General features: G+C 45.9%; 1 protein-coding gene and 1 long non-coding RNA gene across 2 annotated transcripts in view; one reads left to right on the top strand and one right to left on the bottom strand.

Annotated features, from left to right (window-relative positions):
- LOC308524971 overlaps nucleotides 1–11,449 on the bottom strand; it is a 28,648-nt gene extending 17,199 nt beyond the window's left edge. Inside the window, exons 1-2 of the long non-coding RNA XR_013996437.1 lie at nucleotides 11,226–11,449; nucleotides 10,750–10,888 (exon numbers count right to left, since the gene is read on the bottom strand). This is a non-coding gene — a long non-coding RNA (uncharacterized lncRNA). The remainder of the gene's footprint in view (nucleotides 1–10,749; nucleotides 10,889–11,225) is intronic.
- The window catches only part of INSC (INSC spindle orientation adaptor protein), a gene marked incomplete at both ends in the record, with an annotated part of 298,722 nt that overhangs the window by 35,779 nt on the left and 250,204 nt on the right, over nucleotides 1–12,739 (top strand). The gene's annotated exons all lie outside the window — the stretch shown is intronic.

Genomic DNA, 12,739 nt, shown 5'->3' with positions numbered 1-12,739 from the left:
GGGCTCTCACTTTTGCAAATCAAGGCTGAGGGACATTTCAGCAGTTGGCTAACATTCACATGAGGAAAAGTTAGAAGTAAAAAGTGATAAAAAGTTAAAGAGTAAAAAGCAGTTGACTAGCTGGACATAGTTCAGAATGGCCTCCTTCTGGCTGCCTCCCTACTGCTAGGCAGCCTCCTCACCAGAAGAGAGATTGAACCAACCTTTATATTTCGCGTCCCTGTGTGCCAGGTACTTCCCATATGTGATCTCACTGACCCGCACAGAGTGCCACGAGGAAGGAACCATCGCTCCCATTTTATCCTTTATCAATCCTCTAAAATTCATCTTGAACCTGAGCAGGGCTGAGGTCTGGGCAGGCCCCCTTCTACCTGATACACAGTCCTTTTGGGCTGTCCAACCAGGGTTTTTAGTGCCTCAAGGGACAAGGCCTGCTTCTCTGAGGTCTGGTCCGCCAACTTGCTGGGCTCTGTCGCCTGGCAGATGTGAGGGGCCATTGGGGCTTCCTCAAGGGAGCCAGAGCTGTCTATATTTCATGAGGTTCAGCCCATTCATCAGGGCTGGGTGACAGCTTGCATCTCCCCTGGGAATGAGGGTTCTTAAAGTATCTGATTGCTGCAGGATGCTGGCCACCACACCTAGCAATACTGAAATATCTCTGATGACCGTTGCCACCCGCCTATAAGTCAAACAGAGACCCTGAGTGGGGGTGAGAAGAGAGGCTTGTTGTTGTTGCTTCCCGAATCTCACTGCAGTCCTCCTTGCCCCTTCAGGTCCCCACCTCTTTGGCCCCAGGCTTTTGTGGTCCCCCTTGGAACTTACATCGTTCTCTTAAATAAATTGCTGCTGCTGGTCTAATTCCCCGGAGTCCATCCACTCCACTGGTCACCATGGGAGCTGAAATTCCACTCTGATCATTTCGCCCTCCCTCTCAAGCACCTTCAGTGGCCCACCCTACCACCCATAGCATAGAGTCCAAAGAATCAACTTTTCTTATGCAAGACCATAGAGGCACCTTCTCTCCAGCTCCTGGGAGATATCTGGGTCTCTGAATGCCCACTACATTTTCTGGTCTCCTTGCTATGGCTCGTACTGCTCTCCTGGCACAGAACGTCCTTGTCCCATTTACATCTGGCAAAACCCCACCCTGTGTTTAAGATGCAGATGTCACCTCCTCTAAGAAGTCTGCCCTCCTCCCCTATCTGAAAGTGACCACTCGTTTTTCTGCATTCCCATGCCACTGGGGTAGTTTCCTCTAAACTCCACCTCCACCCCAGCACGGTCCATCCAGCCTTCTGGAATCACTTCCGTACCCACAATCTTGTGCCTTTCACATGCTCTTCCTGCTGCCTGCATTTTCATACTTCCGGTCCCTTCTCCTTCCTTTGCTTCCACACTCTTTCAAGTGGCAGCTTTGGGGTCAGGTCCTGAGAAACTTTCCCTGACCTCTTCTCCCCACCTTCCATTCTCACCTAGTACTGGTGGAAGCCCTCAGGACCTGTCTTGCATCCTCTTAGTTACGTGTGGCTGTCATTTTCATGCAGCAGTGGGGTTGTCTGTGGAATGTCTGTCTGTCTGGAGAACGTGATGAACACAGAGCTGGGAGTGAGGAGGGAGGCTGTCCAGCTGGGAATGACAGACAGTGTAGACTGTGAGAACTCAGGAGGGACAGGGGACTTTGTCTCAATGGATATTAGGATGCCCTTTCCAGGCTCATGTATAGTCACAAAAGACCCTCCCACAATTGTCTCACTGAGTACTCATAACACATCCTGAGATAGATACCTTCATCTCCCATTACCAGTGAGGAAGCTGAAGTTCCTTCAACAAGAAGCCCCCTGGTGAGTCAGCAAATTTTTTTAAAATATATTTTTTATTGATTAAGATATCACATATGTGTCCTTATCCCCATGTTATCCCCTACATACCCGCTCATGCCCTCACCGCCCCCCCCATTGTCCGTGTCCATTGGTTAGGCCTATATGCTTGCATATAAGTCCTTTGGTTGATCTCTCCTCCTTACCCCCACCCTCCCCTACCTTCCCTCCAAGGCCCGACAGTCCAATCAATGCCTCTCCATCTCTATTAATTTGATCCTTATGCACGAGGCACTGTGTCAGGAAGGTGGGCCCGGGGTACAGTAGTGAGCAGGACAGACCTCTAGTCCATGCCCCTGGGACTCTCAGCGAAGAAAGATGTAAAGCTACTAATTTCAGAGAGAAATGTTTAAATAGAATTGTGAGGGCTTCTATGGGGTGAGAAATAAAGAGGGGTAAGGGATCATATAATGAGGGACCTGACTGTATCCCCAGGTCTCATTCCTCTCTTACCTCCACCCTGCCTTCTACCTAGCATTTCAGCTGGAGCTTAACTGCTTTCCCCAATGTTTACTGTCCTTCCCCGTTGACAGCAATAATGGCTTCTGCAGATTAACCCTTTGCGGCCGTTTGTCTACTCTCAGCCACCAAAGCTTTTTTACCGTTCCGGTCGTATGTCTGCTCTCAGCCACCACAGCAAGGAACCGTACGAATCTTAACTCTATTCATTCATGTATCAGTTCATAATTTCTCTGAAAGCTCTTAAGTGTCTAAGCGACCTTGTCACGAACCAAAACATTGCCCTGACAAATTGGAGATATCGAAACTCAATATAAACAAACGCGGTCATTCCACACTCGCCATGCAAAACACCGTGGCGAGTCAGTCGCCTTTTGAGAGGGAAGAAATCGACAAGCTTCGGAGATACTTCGCAGAATTTCAAATAAAGCTTTACAAATTACGTTTAACTGTAATTAGGCATTCTCGCTTGTTAAGATATTTCAAAATAATGCTCCAAAATGGCAAAAAGAAAGTTACCGAAAGAAGTGTACTGTGAATCTGAAAGTAACGATGAAGAGTTTTATTTTGGCACCTTGAATACTGACTCTGACGTAGAAAGTGATAACGTTTGGAGTGATTCTACTAGTAGTGACGTAGTTCCAAAAAAGAATTAATGAATCTTGTTTATCCTTCATAATCTTGCATGTTATGTATCACTGCTCTTTCAATGGAAATTAATTCTGACCAGTACGACACCCATGTCCAAATTTAATACGACCGCAAAGAGTTAAACAATCCTTGCCTTGCCATAAGCTGTACTCAGATTGGCCCATTAGACAACGGCAGAAACCTCCTTTGCTCCCAGTTCTAATTGAGTAATTTACAGTAAACAGGCTCCCTTTCCTCCAGAGCCCAGGCTGGCTCGTTAGCCAAATAGAGGTGAGCAAGTGCTGCCTCTAATGGGATGCAGGAGAGAAATGAGCTGTCCAAATGCGCGGCTGCCCCAGCAGGGGTTGAACTAAATCAGTGAACTTTAAGGCTTCAAGTCTTTTTTGCAAACCAGCCCCTCCTACTGAAGGAGGCATAGAACCAAGGTTGAAGTTCCAAGCGAGCTTGGGACAGAAAGTTCAGGGGAAGGGGTCTGAAGCCAGCTGTGCAGGGTGTGAGAGGGCCGAAGTACCTGACAGTTGGGTGATAGGGAGTATGCTCATTCTTCAGGGTGATGCCAACAGGTCACCAACATGCAGCTGTGTAAATACGACCCTACAGGACACTCCGAGACAGGCTTCGGGCATGATTCTGCGTGAACCCGGGCGGATATCCTTATGGCACAACTGTCATTTTTTGCGAGCGCCAGGGCTTTGGGGAATGGGCGTGTGTTTGAGACAGGAATGAGTTGTATGTGTGGAGCAGTATGACTAGAAGTGACTGCAAGTGTTCAGTTCTGTCAAGCCTGCCCTGCTCTCTAGGGGAGAACCCCGGGGCTAGAGATGCAAGTGCAGTCCAGAATCCCGCCGCCACTGGGATGTCTTGGCAAACAGCTACTGGTAACAAGGACAGCGGGGCATTATGGCTCCTGCAGGCAGAAGAGCAATTAGGAGATGGCTGGTGGCAGAGAAAGGGAGAAGACTAGAACTGCTTGAAGGGTGGGGATGCTTCTATGCCTCGCCCCTTCCCACTGTCACCCGGTGGGTCACTGGCTCTTTCTGCCCATGTGATGGACCGCCCCCTGGGGTCAGGGCACAAGCTGGGTAATCCTTTAGTATGGATCGCGATCTTAAGGAATCCTCCATGTGGACCACGGCTGGATGCTTTTCCACATCCCAGCTAGCTAAGGGAAAGGCACATGGCTACTAAACACATCATTCCTTCAAAATGGGATTATGGTTCTTATTTCAAAGATTAATACTGTTGACTGTTGAACAATATGGTGGTTAGCGGCAGCGACCTCTTGTGAAGTCAAATATCCACATATAACTACAGTCCGTCCAAGCATACTCAGATTCCCAACTTGGGAGCTGACCCTTGAAAACGCGGCTGTTTGTTAATCCTCATCGGAGGATATTTTTCCATTGATTTTTAGGGAGCGTGAAAGAGAGAGCGAAAGACAGAGAGAAATATCAATGTGAAAGAAACACATAGATTGGTTGCCTCCTGCATGAGCCCTGAGCAAGGCCCAGGCAAAGGAGGAGCCTACAACCAAGTACGTGCCCTTGACTGGAATCGAACCCGGGACCCTTTGGTCTGCAGGCTGACGCTCTATCCACTGAGCCAAATCAGCCAAGGAGACAAGGCGGCTTTCATTTGCGCAGGTCCATAAACTGTACAAGGGCCAACTGAACTTTGTGGGGTCAATTGAAAAAAATGTAAGTATAATTAGACCCACCCAAACTTGTGTTAACGGTCAATTTTACAATGAGGGCCTGAGAAGTTAGTTGCCCATAATCCTACTGCCAGAATTATGAGCAGCCCGAACTGAATTGTCTTACAAAATTCTTACTCCACTCCCATCTCATTTTCATAAGCCCCAGTCCTCTGTGGTGATTTCAGCTACATGAATTAAATACCTGCCCAGACCCAGGACCAATCCCCTTATTCATTAACCCTCTCACCCTCACTTAGATGGGGGTCAAAGGTCAGATTTGGGGGGTGGGGGTGTCCAAGAGTCCCTTAGATCCTAGATCCTGCCCTTCAGACCCCACAGTTAGCGATGGAGTGGGATGCATGTTTAAACTGGTAGAACTGAACAGGTGAAATTTACCTTGACAGCAAATTTTCCTCAAAATCTAACTTACTTTAAAGGTGTTTCTCACTGGTCCCCTTCATTCCTCCCCCCAATTCCATCGATGACCTCAATGCAAATACAAGTGAGGTGGTCTGGCAGGATATTGCAGTCCAGCAAGTGGATGACACAGACCGTCCTAGGCATGGGATCCTTTCCCTGATTGGTTGCCTGGAGCTCCTGCACCACCCCAGACCAGAGCAGCCTCTGGAGGCATCAGAATCATTGTCCACCTGAGTGTCTTTGCTGCTTCAACAGTCCAATCAACTGACCACAAACCTACAAACTCCACAGCAAGTGCCATCATCACAGCCTCCACTCCAAGCCACCATTGCCAGGTGAGACCTGAGACTCCTATGAGGTATATCAATCCATCTATCTCTTCCTCTCCCCGCCCCCCCCCCCCCCCCCACTCTCCATTACGCTATATCTTGGTTGATGTCCCTGCCAACCTCAGAGTCTCTATCTACGTCTGTCTGGGTCTCTTCATTACAACACTGGACAGTCTGTTTGGGGACTTCCTGCTCCACTCTTCCCATACAGAGCCCAACTCCAGTCTTGCTATCTCTTACTGCACATGTGCTCAGATCCATCTCTGAGCAAAATGCAGGAGTAGCTTTCTGTAGACTGTGCACCCACAGATTTGGTCTGGTGCCTAGTGATTCCTAGGAAATGAGTTCAGAACCAAGTGAGAGGCACATAAGTGCAACAGCCTAGGGCAGATGGTCCTAAATGCAAGCCCTCTCCCCTCCTCCCCCAGTCCTGAGATCTGGGAGCTTTCTTTCCAGTTTAAGTCCTGGGTCCTAATTTAAAACTCTACTAAGCTTGGTGACTATGGGGGTCTGTTTGCTAGAAGGCAGAGCAGCTGAGCAAAATTTAGTCTTTAGTTTCTCAGAGATTCCAACTGCAGAAATATTCCCTCTCTGCCTACATTCCCCCACATACCCAGCCAGTGTGACCAACAACCCCACACAGGAATATAGCTCTGGCTGCATTCTGGAAAAAGCTATTGTGACAGGGTGTTCAAGACTGTATTCAGGAGACCTGGACAGCAGATATATGTGAAAGTGGATGAGCTGGGGTGTGAGGAAATGAGCTTATCCTCCCCAATCAGATTTGAGGTGGCATCACTGTTCCAGCTTTGCTAAAGAATGCATGTTACATGCTCACCAGACTCTTTAGCAATCTACTCGATGATGAGGAAACAATGCTGAAGAGAAATTAAGTGACCAGGCTGGAGCCATGATGCCAGGGAGTTACATGGATGACCAGAGCCCAGGTCTGTAGGCTCATAAAACTTTGAACTGCTGCAAGTAGTGATATCATAGTTCCCTTGCAGAGAGGCATCATGGGCTTCTGGAAATTCTCCCCCTTCCTGACTCTGAGCATCTTGGTCCTGTACCAAGTGGGTATTGTCCAGGCAGCACCATTCAGTAAGACAGCTCTGCCAGGAGCACACTCCCCTCCCAAGTCCCGGGGATCAAACAATTCTGTGGTCTGAACCACAAGACTATATGGTCAGCATAGCTTTGTTTCTGAATCTGCTTGTCATTGGAGAACACAGTTATATTTCTAAAAAGCACTGAACTGTGGTGGTTATTGGTCTGGCCCATGTCCCAGGCTTCCTGTATTCGGGGACCTGTGCTTCACCCCAGGAGAGCTGGACACAGGGTATGGTGGTTGGTCCCCTTGAGCAAACTCAAGTCATAAGAACAGTTGTGCTAAGGAGCAGGTAAGCACCTTGGGACTTGATGCTGTAAATTCTATCTCTTCTTGGTAAAACAGGAATTTTTGCTGCCCATGAACAAAATGTGGCTTCTAGGTAGTCCTTGAGAATGGTTGAGCATGGAACCATAATTCTCTCTAGTCCCATAAACTTTGGTTGATTTTTAGTTTATTTAAACTAGAAAGATTGGTTGTTATAGCTCTCTGTTAAGTGTCACTTTTGGTTTTTGGATGCTTCTGAGAATGTCAATGATGAGTGATTGTGGCATTTTCCCCAAAGGCCCTGTAATTTTGTGCTGTGATAACTGTTTAGGTGAAAGACTTATTTAATTGGTGCCACTCAGAGAAGTAATTTTGCCATGATGGTCCCATGGGACAGGCTCTCCTGCCCCATCCCCTCAACCTCTCACTGACAGGTACTCTTTATCTTCATCCTACAAATCAGTGTCACTACCCAGAAGAGGGCCTGCAAAATGCCTACCTTCTTGGGTATCTATCTGAGCAAAGTTGCACAGAAAAATAAATCTGAGGCCAAAGATGTCCTCCCACTAAAAACATGGGCCATTGCTGCATGAACCTTCAGTCCTGAGCAGTGAAAAAGACTCCAGGAAGAGGGTGATTGCTTTTGTATTGTTGGGTGAGGATGAGGACTACGTATTGTGGGGGTGCAGTCTATGCTCTAACCCTCCCTGGACCCAGATAGTAAAAAAAGTCCTCAGGGGAAGGACTCCAGTTTCTGAGAGTTCCAATAGCTGAAACTCCTAGATTTGAGGTTCATTTCTCTGTTTTCCAGTGTCCCCCTGCCACACTGAGATTTTCTGCTAGGAAACATATATCCTTTTTATTTAAAACATGGTTCCCTGCAGTTATGATTGTGATTACTCTAATATTTGAAAAATAATGACACTGTGCTTTTGAATATACCAGTACACTGTAATGTTGTGTTCATCTGAATTCAAAGAATACATCTGGGGTCAAAAACTGTGTTTTCCATGTACTACCTATATGATCCTTGGGCAAATACTTTCACTGAGCCTAAGTTTCCCCATGTGTAAGTTGCAGATATTGATAGTACCTACTGCTACCATTAATATAAAAACAAAATGAGGCCTGGCCAGTGTGGGTCAGCTGGTTGGAGCATTGTCCTGTGCACAGGAAGGTCACGGGTTCCATTCCCAGTTAGGGTGCATACCTAGGTTGTGAGTTCAGTCCCCAGTTAGGGTGTGCAGGGGAGACAACCAATCATCTCTCTCTTCACCTCTCTCTAAAAATCAATAAAAACATATCGTCAGGTGAGGATTAAAAAAAAGAGTAAATCAGATAAAAGATGTCAAGAGCCTCATAATTAATAACTAAATTTTAGTTACTATTTTTAAAAAATATATTTTTATTTTTTCAGAGAGGAAGGAAGATGGAGAGACAGAAACATCATTGAGGAGAGAAAATCAATGATTGGATGCCTCCTTCACACCCCCCATTGGAGATCGAGTCAGCAACCCAGCATGTTCCATCCCATGAGGGAATGGAACTGAGACCTCCTGGTTCATAGGTCCATGCTCAACTCTACTTTTTAAAATTTGTAATGAAAGTAACTTATAGGAAGAGTATGGAAGACACACTTATTTGCATCCTTCTTGACACTGAAAACTATCGTCTTTGTTTGAAAGAAACTCAAGCTAAATGCAAAATAAAATTATTGAAGTTACCCAGTGTGTTTTTTTTAAAAAAATATTTGATACTGTACTCAGTAAACATGGCAGCATGTTTCATATGGTATCAAGTCTGGACTTTGTCAGCCCATTATCCAACGGTTGATGTTAGTGATGACATAAAATGACTGCTTCCTGGGTATCTGGGGACACAAGATAACACTGTGCATCCAGAGAGCTCTTCATTTAAAAAAGATGTTGTCATTTGTGAACCTTATCAACACTACAAATGTATTCTACATACATGTCAATGGAGTCCTTGTCATTTTTACTGCCTCCCTCAAGAAGTGTCTAATTTTGTTCAATTTATTATGAACACATGTGCACCCAAAAATATGGCCTCAGAACTGGCTGTTTTGGCTCAGTGGATAGTGTGTCGACTGGCAGACTGAAGGGTCCTGGGTTCAATTCCCAGTCAAGGGCAATGTACCTCAGTTGCAGGCTTGATCCCTGGCCCTGGTTGGGGTGCATGCGGAAGCAACCAATTGATGTGTCTCTCTCACATCAATGTGTCTCTCTGTCTCTCCCCCTCCACGCTCTCTAAAAATCAATGGAAAGATATCTTCAGGTGAGGATTAACAACAACAAGAAAAGTGGCTTCAGATTTTTGTAGTAAGATTACTACAGAGAGAAATACATATAACAAGAATTGTTTTTGGAGAATGAATGCACCCTTCTCAATAAGCTATTGACTTCTGGTATCGCCTTCCCAATGTGTGCCTCCAAGTTGGCTCTGCACATATCCCTGGTGATATGATACATTTCAGAATGCATATCATTGTACCACCCACAAAAGGGTGATAGATTTTATTACTGACCAGATTTTAACTACTTGTCCCAATACCACTTACTAAATAAACTAAAATGTTCCACATTGATTAAATACCTTATCATATGCTGATCACCTTCTGGCCTTTCTTTCCTCTTCTGTTGATATGTTTATGCACCAGTAACACAATTTAATAACTATGAGGGCAAAGCTGCACTCATATTTCTCTTTTTTCAAAATACTCTTAACAATTTTCACACATTTATTTGTCCAGGAGGAAGTTAGGATAATTGCAATTTTTTAAAAATCCTGTTAGATTTTTATTTGCATTGGGCTTTCCAGGTAGGCAACTGCATTATCTGTAAATAACAGTAAATATTAATTCATATTTCTGTTCTTATTGTACCAAGTAGAACCTCATATATAATGTGTGTGTCTGTATATATATATATATATATATATATATAGAATAATTTTTCTTCTTATTGTATACTAATATTTTTAAAGTCATAAATGGATATTAAGTTTTATCAAAATATATTTTATCTAATGAGATTATCTTAGGGCCTTTCTCTTTTAACTTATTCATATGAGTAATACATTTAAAAGTAAACACTAATATTAACAGATATTATTTAGTGTTTATTATGTGCTAGTCACTTAAGTGAATTACAGATAATAATTCTTTTAACCTTTACAACTAAATATGGTAGATACTATCAAAAGCCCTATTTTATGGATGAGGAAACTAAGACACAGAGAGATTAAGTAGGTTGAACAAAGCCTATTAGATCCATTTCAAGATGCAAACCTGATCCTTGGCTATCTGACTCTCTTAAATCACTACACAGCTTCTTCTTTTTTTAAATCCTCACCTGAGGATATTCTTTCCATGGATTATTATTATTATTTATTTATTTTTTAGAGAGTGGGAGGGGGAGAGACAGAGAAAGAAATATCGATATGAGAGAGACACATCAATTGGTTGCCTCCTGCATTCTCCCTTACCAGAGTTGGGGATTGTTCCTGGAACCAAGGTACATGCCTTTGACTGGAATAGAACCCGGGATCCTTCAGTCTCACCGGGAGATGCTCTATCCACTGAGACAAACCGGCTAGGGCAGTCCATTTTTACATTGGGTATATTATCTTATTATTATTGAGTTGTAAGAGACCTTATGTTGTTAGGTCTAATCAAATAATTGAATCAACAACCCCTCCCCTGGACCACTTCCAACCATCTCTTTCGCTTAGATCACATTCCACTCGCTAAGACCATTATCTTTCCCCTCAGGACTTGCCCCAGAAAGCCCCCCTAGAGTCCTTCAAAATCTGACTCCCTAACCCTGGGTACTGGCGCCATTTTGGGGCTCAGCCCATCTGGCGTTCCAGATGACCTAATAAATTTCATAATTCTGGCTTCCTTTGGGGTACTATTTTACTCACCTGCTCACATTTCGTTCCCTCTTACATCACTTCTGTGGGAAGCCAGATGTGATGAAATGAGGCCACTCAAGCAGGCTATGGCGGGGTTCGTGCGCCAAGGAATGGAGGTCTCTGGCCAATAACCAGCGAGGAGGGAGGCCTGTCAACAACCAAATCCGCGATTTTAGAAGTGGATTCTCTAGTCCATCTGAACCTAGCTGGGACTCGAACTGGGAACTGCGCTGCAACCTCAAGAGAAACACTGAGCCAAATGTCTAAGGAGAGCCTTCTCCGGGCTGTACACTGTCACAAACTGTGAGTGAATGAATACATATTCTGGAGCGAGACCTTTCCCCCACCCAGTGCCCGCATCTTGTGCCCTCGCGTGCTTGCCCCGGGGGCTTTTCTCATTGTGCCCCTCGCATCCTTGGCATCACCCCCTCAACCCTGCCGCCCCAAGGTGCGGGGGCTCTCAGCGCCTGCCCAGGCGCACCCACCTGCGATGGGTGGTCGTCCGGAATGGCTCCATCTCCTGACAGCAAGGGACCGGCAGACTTACAGCCCTGACGCCAATAACCTTTCGCTACAACTGGCTGGTTCACCAGAAGTGGGAGCGGCAAGAAGGTGTGGTGATCGTCGTGAAGCGGATATCCGGCCAGCGGAGCACCGTTAACAAGAAGGCCCGGTCTCCTTGGACAGCATCCTGCACAATACCCCCCGGATCTGCGCAGGCCGCCATCCGCCGTCCGCCATCCGCCATCCTCCATCCGCCGTCCTCCATCCGCCGTCCACCATCCTCCATCCACCGTCCACCATCCGCCATCCTCCATCCTCCATCTGTCATCCACCATCCGCCATCCTCCATCCCCCATCCGCCATCCTCCATCCACCATCCGCCGTCCTCCATCCTCCACCCGCCGTCCTCCATCCGTCATCCTCCATCCTCCATCTGTCATCCTCCATCCGCCGTCCTCCATCCGCCATCCACCATCGCCATCCACCATCCTCCATCCTCCATCCGCCGTCCTCCATCCACCGTCCTCCATCCTCCATTCTCCATCCTCCATCCGCCGTCCTCCATCCGCCGTCCACCATCCGCCATCTGCCATCCTCCATCCGCCGTCCGCCATCCGCAGGGGGCCGGTGCCGTCCAGCGTCCAGCGTGCAGCCAGAAGCCTGTGATGGTGAAGAGCAAGTGGGCCTGTCTTCCCAAGTGTTCCTGATTACCCGCTCCCCCCCAAAGCAATAATTAATCAATCAATAATAAATGTTCTTCTAAAGTGCTGAGTTCTGAGTTAATTTGTTACACAGCAATACATAATATCCATTTAAATCATGATAATGCTACTCAATCCCAATTCTGGGAAAGTTTTTCTTTCGAGTTGGCTGAATTCAAGTTGGGAACCACAGCTCCCAGAAAAGATGCATGAACAGATCTCTTCCCTGGATCCCAAACCTAGATTATCAGCCATAACTGGTTTCACTCCAAACAAAGTTACTAATAAGTCCTTCTGTTACTCCTCATAATTGAGTCCTTCCTACCAGTAGCCTCTTTCCATCTCTCCTCTTTGGACCCATGAAACTCAAGTGACAGCCCTCAACACACCCAATAAACAATGATGAGAAAGGGCAAATACAGAATAACTGCTATGGACATTGGTTCAAAAGGGGCAAGGAATACAAGATAAAATGGAGTAATTGGTCCATGGTAATTGTAAATTCCACCGGGCAGGTGTCTTTTGGTTAGGTTTCAAGGCCTGAGAACAATTCTCTCTGGGTCTCAGCTCTGCCCTCTGAGTCGTTCTTTCTTTTTCTTGAAAGATAACAGGTTTGCAACTGTTACTGGCCTGCTTCGAACCAGTAGAATTTGTGGGTCTAATAGCTTCATTCAATTTTGTAAGTTTTACTTGTACCTTTGGACCAAGTTGGCAATGTTTCTGCTGAAACGTTTTATTTCCCCAAGCACCTTTTGGGTCTTCCATGGACTTCACAGGGCAGACAAAATATATAC

Source organism: Myotis nattereri (genome assembly GCF_964212035.1).
Source record: "Myotis nattereri genome assembly, chromosome: 9".
NCBI classification, from domain to species: Eukaryota; Metazoa; Chordata; class Mammalia; order Chiroptera; family Vespertilionidae; genus Myotis; species Myotis nattereri.
The sequence above is the reverse complement of the archived record's forward strand: the minus strand, read 5'-3'. Positions and strand labels throughout refer to the sequence as shown.